The following is an 8,395-nucleotide window of genomic DNA, read 5'->3' as shown; positions in this document are numbered from 1 at the left end:
AATATTATTGAGTGGAGATGCTGATAGAACTATAAGCAAAGTCTGACTTTATATTTGTCAAAAAAATTTGATTACATTCATCATATAAACATTAGCAGTTGTAAGGCTTCAGTTTAGTGCACCAAAAATATACATAATATTCTATCACAAAAGTCATATCCAATGCTGATTTTTTTTCTAATGGCTTACTAAAAAAACAAGCAGCACTTACAACCTTTTTAACCCTTTCATTACCAACCCGACTGAAACCAGCTCTGGCTCTGAGTACAAATGTTTTATTTTCATAAGTTTTGAATTAAAATCTTCCACCAAACCTTAATCACAATTTATGTTCCTAACACTAGCTGAATGGTAACTAAGTTATTTTATTAAATTCTTTGTTATATTTAAAGTAATTGAAAGAACACAGAGCATCTTAAAATAATGAAGGGGTTAAGAAATTCTGAGATTGGCAGAAAGGAGATGTTATCCTTAGCCTGGAGACATGAACTGAATGCTTCAGATAGAAGGGTTTGTTAAAGGCACTTGAAACTCATATTATAATGTTAAACTGGTCAGTAGATTAAGCCTCTCACCTATATACAGGGAATGGCAAATACTGAGAAAAACTGGTTGCTACAATGAGAGTAATAGAGTACGTTTCTGTTCATTCAAAACTGCCTGCTATCTCGATGACAAAGCAGCCAAAAGAGTTTCAAGATGCTTTAGTATCTTGCAATGTAAACACAGGGTGGATAAACAAGAACAGCTGCTGGATGACAGTAGCAGAAAGAACACTGGAAACATTACAACTTCTACTGTTTCTGTCTATGATCTTCACCTTCAAGGTTAATCTTCTTTATACTCATCTAAAAATACCTGACAAATAAAGGCATCATTTTACAACGGTAAAGACAGAAGGTATATACAGGTGTCCTTCACTGTAATCATCAAAACAGGTAGAGAGCCTTTAACTAAATTCATAAACCAGGTTGAAATCAGTTTAACAATTGCACACCTGGAGACCCCAAAGCTTCTAGTTATAATGCTTAACAAAGCAGAAAGGAATACTGTCACAAGCCCGTTTACCCTGTTCTTGAAGAAAGTTATAATACTGATTTCGAATTTTGGCACAAGGCCAGCAACTTCGAGGGAGGAGTAGGCCAATAACATCAACCCCAGTGTTCAGCTGGTACTTATTTTATTGAACCCAAAAGGATGAAAGGCAAGGTTGACCTCAGAAGAATTTGGATTCAGACCATAACAGACGAAATGTCACTATGCATTTTGCCTGATGTGCTAATGATCCTGCCAGCTCACCACCTTGAGAAAGTTGTAATATTACAGGATTTTAGAGGCTGTGATTGTCTTTCAAACAAAAGTTACACCAAACTGCTTCATCTACTAAGGATTTATCATACTTCTCATCACAGATGTCTTACTTATCCATATTCTATTTGACAATCTCATTTTCATAATTGCTAAAAAAAAAAAAAAAAGAAATATCTGAGCTACCAGGAACAGATACAATATTTAAATTGTTAATTACGAAAGAATGGTGTTCTGTTCAGGAAGGTCTTAGCATTTATTTACTTAACACCATAAAATCAGCTCAGTACAAGTCTCAGCACATTCACATTTCTGTTTTTGCTGCCTATCTACTAAAATATGTCAGATAGAACCGATTATGAGGTACACCTACCTGGATCTTGGCCAAATTTGATAACTGGAGCTTATGTTTAAAAAAAAATGTCAGCGTATCCCAGCAAAATGACTTAACTGTCATTAGCGTACACCATCTGTCTGTATCAATGTTGTTTTTTGCTGCTGTTCATTCCTAGATCAGTTTTGATTTAATAGGTCTATAATCAAAAGGGTTCCAGTTATGACCATCCCATTTTTCTCAAGGGCTATGTATCTAATATTACATTACCCAATGTAATATTATTGTTTTTAAGATGATGGGATGTGATTTAAGGGGAAATTTGGCTACTGTTTCTATTTCTCTTTAATCTTTACAGAAGCTCCCATGTTTGCTTGAGCTGTAAATACTTAATTTTTGAAAGCATTGATCCCAGTCCTTAGGAGTAGGGATATTGTTTAACTGATGTACAGTTTGTTAGCTTAGACATTTGATCTTAAAAATCTGCTCTGGATTCAGAAAAAATATCAAATTCGATGACTGACATCCATGCTAGTGGAGCGTTAAGAGCACCATCTGAGCATGATCGTTGCCAGAGCAGATAACTGGCTTCCGTGCCGGTGGCACACAAAAAGCACCATTCGAGTGTGGTAATTATCAGCGTTGCCTTACTGGCACTTGTGCTGGCGGCACGTGAAAAAACAATCGAGCGAGGTCGTTGCCAGTGCTGCTGGACTGGCTCCTATGCAGGTGGCACATAAAAAGCACCATTTGAGTGTGGCCGTTGCCAGTGCCACCTCACTGGTCCTCGTGCCGGTGGAATGTAAAAGCACCCATTACACTCTCGGAGTGGTTGGCATCAGGAAGGGCATCCAACTGTAGAAACTCTGCCAGATCAGATTGGAGCCTGGTGCAGCCATCTGGTTCGCTAGTCCTCAGTCAAATCATCCAACCCGTGCTAGCATGGATAGCGGATGTTAAATGATGATGCTGATGATGATGATATCCTTTTTAGAGGAGAGATATATCTTTTTATGGAATCCAAAGAGCTAATGAATCAATATGGATTTTTATATAAAACAACAATTCTACTAAATCTTTCAGATATGCAGTGTCATTTCTAGACATTCGGGTACTGGAAGTTCTTGATATAGATATTGATAAACTTGTTTTGAAATTTGTATTGCTATATTTGACGGCACTTAAGAGGCACTTTTTTCCAAACAAAATATCTTTAAAAATCCCTGCAGTTTGTGAAGATTTTAAAAATATAAGATTTATGTCTTTAAAAAAATGTCAATTATCTTTACAGAAAATAGAATATTATTAAAATTACATAGGTGCGGGTGTGACTGTGTGATAAGAAGCTTGCTTCCCAACCACATGGTTCCAAGTTCAGTCCCACTGCATGGCATCTTGTGCAAGTGTCTTCTAAAACCTTGTGAGTAGATAGGATAGATGGAAATTGAATGAAGCCCGTTGTGTGTGTGTGTATATATATATATATATATATATATATAACGGGAAGCTTTATGAAAATAAACAAAAGATGAAGGCAGGTGGAGTACAAACAAACAATTGTATTAGTATGGCGCTCAGGAATATAAATAAAACAAGTCTTTTACGTTTCGAGCCTACGCTCTTCAACAGAAAGATACACAGAAAAGAAACGCGGAGAGAAAAAAATGCATGCAGAAGCTAGCGATTCAACATGGCGATATCATCATTATCAGTCGCGGCGGCGTTGTTTAACGTCTGCTTTCCATGCTGGCATGGGTTGGATGGTCTGACTGAGGGCTAGCAACCCAGATGGCTGTGCCAGGCTCCAATCTGATCTGACAGAGTTTCTACAGCTGGATGCCCTTCCTAATGCCAACCACTCCAAGAATATAATGAGTGCTTTTTACGTGCCACCGGCACGGCATTGACCATGCTTGAATGGTGCTTTTAACATGCCATGGGCATGGGAGCCAGTTAGGCGGCACTGGCAATGATCACGCTTGAATATATAATTGTTAAAGAGGACAACAAATGTTAAGGCAAGGCAAACATCTCAAGTTATATACGTTATTATTATTGGAAAAAAAATCGAAGTCTTACAGCTGTTTCTGGGATATCCCAGAGAATGGGATATTCCATCATCAGAGACAAATAGGGAAAATGAGAAGGGTATAGATTTATGAAACTACGACATAGAGGACAGGAATAAAGAGATGAAAAAGAAGCATAAAAGTTCACAGTTCTTGTAGAAATAAATCCATAAGTCTCGGAGTTCAATCCTGCAGGAATCCATGTAGGTTAAATCCCCTAATATTTAATTCTAACTCCTACTCTTAAATAATTTAACATTCAACTAGTTTCTCCATTCACAACTACCAACACACCCATAACCCCATTGCTAAAAATAACTCAACAGCCACTGACCTTAGCCAGAATGGACACAAGTATTTGCTACTAGATTTCCTCTCCAACCCCTATAGACGAGAAGAATGTCACTGGCACCTACTATTCTCTTTAAATTTCTTTCATTTTACTCTATTTTTTTTTTTTTCGTTATCTTCCTTTACTTTCTCCTGCTCTCTTTTATCTTCTTGGTTATCTTTGTATACTATGTTCTTAGACACTATATTTTCTTATACACCTTACTTTATCTTTAACGCCAATCCTTAACTGATTGCAGCCCTCCCGTGATATCTGGCTTCGTGCAGCTCTCGGCGAACAGTTTTTGTGGAAACTGGGTTCTCGAGGTGGTCATTAGGCTCTGCAGTAATTTTGGGAGGTGTACTTTTGTGATCGAACAGGTTAATTTGGTTTTTCATAAAAGATAACCTACCTTTCTACATTATCAGCTATCGATTCAAAGTAACGCAATATTACTTATCAAAAAATGTACACAGGATAGGTAATATTTACACACTGGAAGGCGGCGAGCAGAATCGTTACTAAGCCAGACAACATGCTTAGCGGCATTTCGTACGTCTACTTTACATTTCAGCCTTTCGGAGTTGATAAAATAAGTAACAATTAAACACTGGGATGGATGTAATCGACTTACGTCCTCACCCAAAATTGCTGGCTTTGTTCCAAAATTTGAAATCACTATTTACGTACTAGTGGTACCAGTGGAAAACCCATGGGTGTTAAATATTTTGGATCTTTTTGGTTTGAACGGCAGTTTTTAAAAATAATTTCCACGTAACTAAACACTTTTAAACTTCGTATACTGGTAGAATGTGTTTATAAAACATCTTTTTCTCTTGGCTTTATTGAGAAAATTCTATAGTTTGTAAGATATTTGTTGTTTTTTTCCTGCAATTTCTGCAATTTCAACCAATCATTGACGTCTGTTGAGGTGAAAATGTCCCTTGTTTAAGAAACAGATTGGGTTTATTTACATTTCAGAAGAAAAAAAATACCTTTCTCCCACCCCTAACCCTAACCCTAAAACAGATTGAAATGCAATAGATCGATACTAGGGTCATAATTATGGGTGACAATTTCACATGACACCGCTAGAAAAAAACTGCCGTTCAAACCGAAAAGATCCAATATTTTTCGTCTCCAGTTTTCACCGAAAGTTTTTTTCCCTACAAAATGAAATTACTGAGGAACGAAAGCTAATGAATAGAAAGAAAAAAAAACTAATGAACTACAGAGGACCGCCTCGCTATTATAAAAGCATCTAGTGTGAAGTTGTCATTAAAGTTGGTTCCATCAAAATATACTGATAGCATTCCTAATCAGCGTAAACAAAGCATGATTATTAACTAAGTGTACCGGATACTTTTTAGAAGATAAGCAAGTACTGGAGACAATTATTTCCTTGTAAAACATCCTTCTTCGTCTCTACTATTCTATTTATTCCCCCATCCACCTCGCAAGCACTTTCATTTTTTTTTAAATACTTAAAACCTCCACATGTGATAAGATAAGATAAATACAGTAATGCCTCGATATACGAGTTAATTTGCCGCTCGTAAAGAGGAAACTGGAAAACAGAGCAATAATTTCACATACTTCGTAAAGCAGAGCAATAATTTCCCGTAGTAGCAATGATATAAATTGTAATTCGTTCTTAAAAAAACATTTTATCTATTAAATTTATAATACTCGTAAATAAATGGCAATAAAACAACAGTAGAATGTAAATTAAAAGAATCATTTATAATAAAATGGTAATCGTTTTCCGAATCACTTTCCCTCGCACTAGACTGGCGCACACCCCTTGTAGATGCTATCGCCGATTCAAAAGCACTTGTGGACGGACTTATAAATTTCTTTTTAAAAAACAAGTCTAGAGTTCTCAGACACAACAGAATATGCTTCAACACACGAACTCACACAAAGAATCTTGCAAACCAAATCCCAAAACGAAATAAGTCTAGAGTTGTTTACTTAGAAAAAGCTTTTTTCGTTCTCGATAAATTTCTCGGTAACATGCAGAAGTATTTGTTATGGTAGCAGAATCTTGTGCCCTTCGTTCAGAATTTGGTTCTTGTGCTTCAAAAATTTTCAGCTCACCATACAAAAGTGAGCTGAAAAATAAGACTCGTAAACCCGGGTCTCGTAAAGCGGACCCTCGTAAAGCGAGGTAATTCTGCACTTGCATTTTCATAGGTTCCTGAAAACGAAAAAGTACGCAGTTTTGCAGGTAATAACTTGCGGCAAGCAGTGTTTAACAGGATTAATTGGATATATGCGTTTCTAAAGATAAAAGATAATAACAATCTTTTCTACAACAGGCATAAGACCTGAAATTACGTCGACCCCTGTGCTCAACTGGTACTTGTTGCAAGGCGGCGAGCTGGCAGAACGGTTAGCACGCCGGGCGAAATGCGTAGCCGTATTTCGTCTGCCGGTACGTTCTGAGTTCAAATTCCGCCGAGGTCGACTTTGCTTTTCATCCTTTCGGGGTCGATTAAATAAGTACCAGTTACGCACTGGATCGATAATGTCGACCTAATCCATTTGTCCGTCCTTGTTTGTCCACTCTGTTTTTAGCCCCTTGTGGGTAATAAAGAAATAGGTACTTGTTTCATCAATCATGAAGGGATGAAAGGTAAAGTCTACCTCGACGGAATTTGAATTCAAAACGTATAGATTGCCAAGCACCATTGTCAAGTAATAATAATAAAAATCACACGCATTCAAGATTTGGCTGAGTGATCTGTTAGTGTTAAGTTCAAATATGGTAAAGTATTATTGAAGCCAATTGCGTTTGATACACATGTCAAACGAACAGGGGGAAGAGCGAGAGAGAATGTGTGAAAGAGAGAGAGCGAGAGAGAATGTGTGAAAGAGAGAGAGAGAGAGAGACGAAGTAATAGAGTGAATGAGAGACACGGGGGAGAGGGAGAAATTGCTGATGCCCGGCATTAATAACTGGAGGGCCAATACACCGTGTGACATCATACTATCATCTGAGTAATTCATCTCAAGTATGCTAATATGCTAATTTTCGCGTCTACTCATACACGGCATTGCACATCCATACATTGGTTCCCTCATTATTTGGCTGCTAATACATTGAGGCCTTATGCTTCGCTGACGAGGTCTAATAAGACTGAAATATACCCAGGCCTGTGACACGTATTTGCAGAAATGCTTAAAATAATATTTAGCAATTAAGTTTTGTTAATGTTATCTTCTCCTCATCTCATGCAAGCATTTCTAATTAGGCGTTTTGAAGCTAATTACATTAAATAAGCTAATGCTAATGCGAATTTTAACTATTAAGGAGTGTAAAGTTTTGGTAGTTTATTTCCGGTTTACTTTCTGCGCATGTGCCAACAACTACAACTGTCAACCGTTGTTTCGCGACGTTCAGCTCCGTCGGTGATGAGGAGTACACCAAGTTGAAGACGGGATGATAGTTTTTACAAGTTATCACAGCATCATGCAAGGTAAAACTCACATTACATTTTGGCTCTACTCACATCTGTTTCACGCGGAAAATCTATTGCACTCTAAATTCTGACAAGAAATTAAAAACGACGATAATTTTTAAACAGCATCTCATTCAATAACAAGGGATTCATTTGCATTGGTTAAACGATGTTTGGAACAGATTAGGGGAGCATCTGTAATCTTTTTTTTTCTTCTCATGTACGAGTGTGTGTGTGTGTTTTATATTTTCGCCTTGTGACTGAGATTTTATTCAGATCAACTCTCTTCGCTATGTAAGTAATATATCCTTGCATGCATTTGTTATACTTCATTGTATTATCTATTTCCCCCCCACATCTCCTTATAGCCGTGTATTTGAGAAATCACACCATGGGTGTAAAGACACATACATACATACATTATATATATATATATCTATATCTATAAAATAATATGTTACATTACTCGATAGTCAAGATAAAACTCTGAGTTTCAGATGCCGAAGTGGGAATCCACGACATCTCTTCGGTTATTTGGCTATCTTTCCTCTATTTACATAATATTGAGGTCTCTTTCTTTCTTTTGTTATCTTACCGTTTTACCAATCTATCTATCTATATATATATATATTATATTATATTATATTTACGGTTGAGTACATCTGCAAATGCCAACGAAAAACGCAAAAGTTTTCCCCGTTGCTTTTTCAGTTATGAAATTGGATACTTAGGTGACTCCTGTTAATTAAATATTCCCAGTGTGAAATATCCTCTGTTGACTCAGAGAATAGATTTTCATATATTAAATACATTGTTATTAGAAGAACGATCACAAATGATATTGACAAAATACACCTTATTTGTATTGGTTGTATGTAATGAAAGATCT

General features: G+C 36.7%; 1 protein-coding gene across 2 annotated transcripts in view; it reads left to right on the top strand.

The window, feature by feature from the left end:
• The first annotated feature begins 7,285 nt into the window (after positions 1–7,285).
• The window catches only part of LOC115212358 (DENN domain-containing protein 2B-like), a 133,135-nt gene continuing 132,025 nt past the window's right edge, over positions 7,286–8,395 (top strand). The window contains exon 1 of one of the 2 annotated variants that reach the window (XM_029781231.2): positions 7,286–7,524. The gene's annotated coding sequence lies outside the window, so the exon portion shown is untranslated. The remainder of the gene's footprint in view (positions 7,525–8,395) is intronic. The other variant, XM_029781230.2, reaches the window with a different exon arrangement.

This window comes from Octopus sinensis, linkage group LG5 (genome assembly GCF_006345805.1).
Source record: "Octopus sinensis linkage group LG5, ASM634580v1, whole genome shotgun sequence".
In the NCBI taxonomy this organism is placed as follows: Eukaryota; Metazoa; Mollusca; class Cephalopoda; order Octopoda; family Octopodidae; genus Octopus; species Octopus sinensis.
Note: the sequence above shows the minus strand (reverse complement) of the source record. Positions and strands in the feature narration are given on the sequence as shown.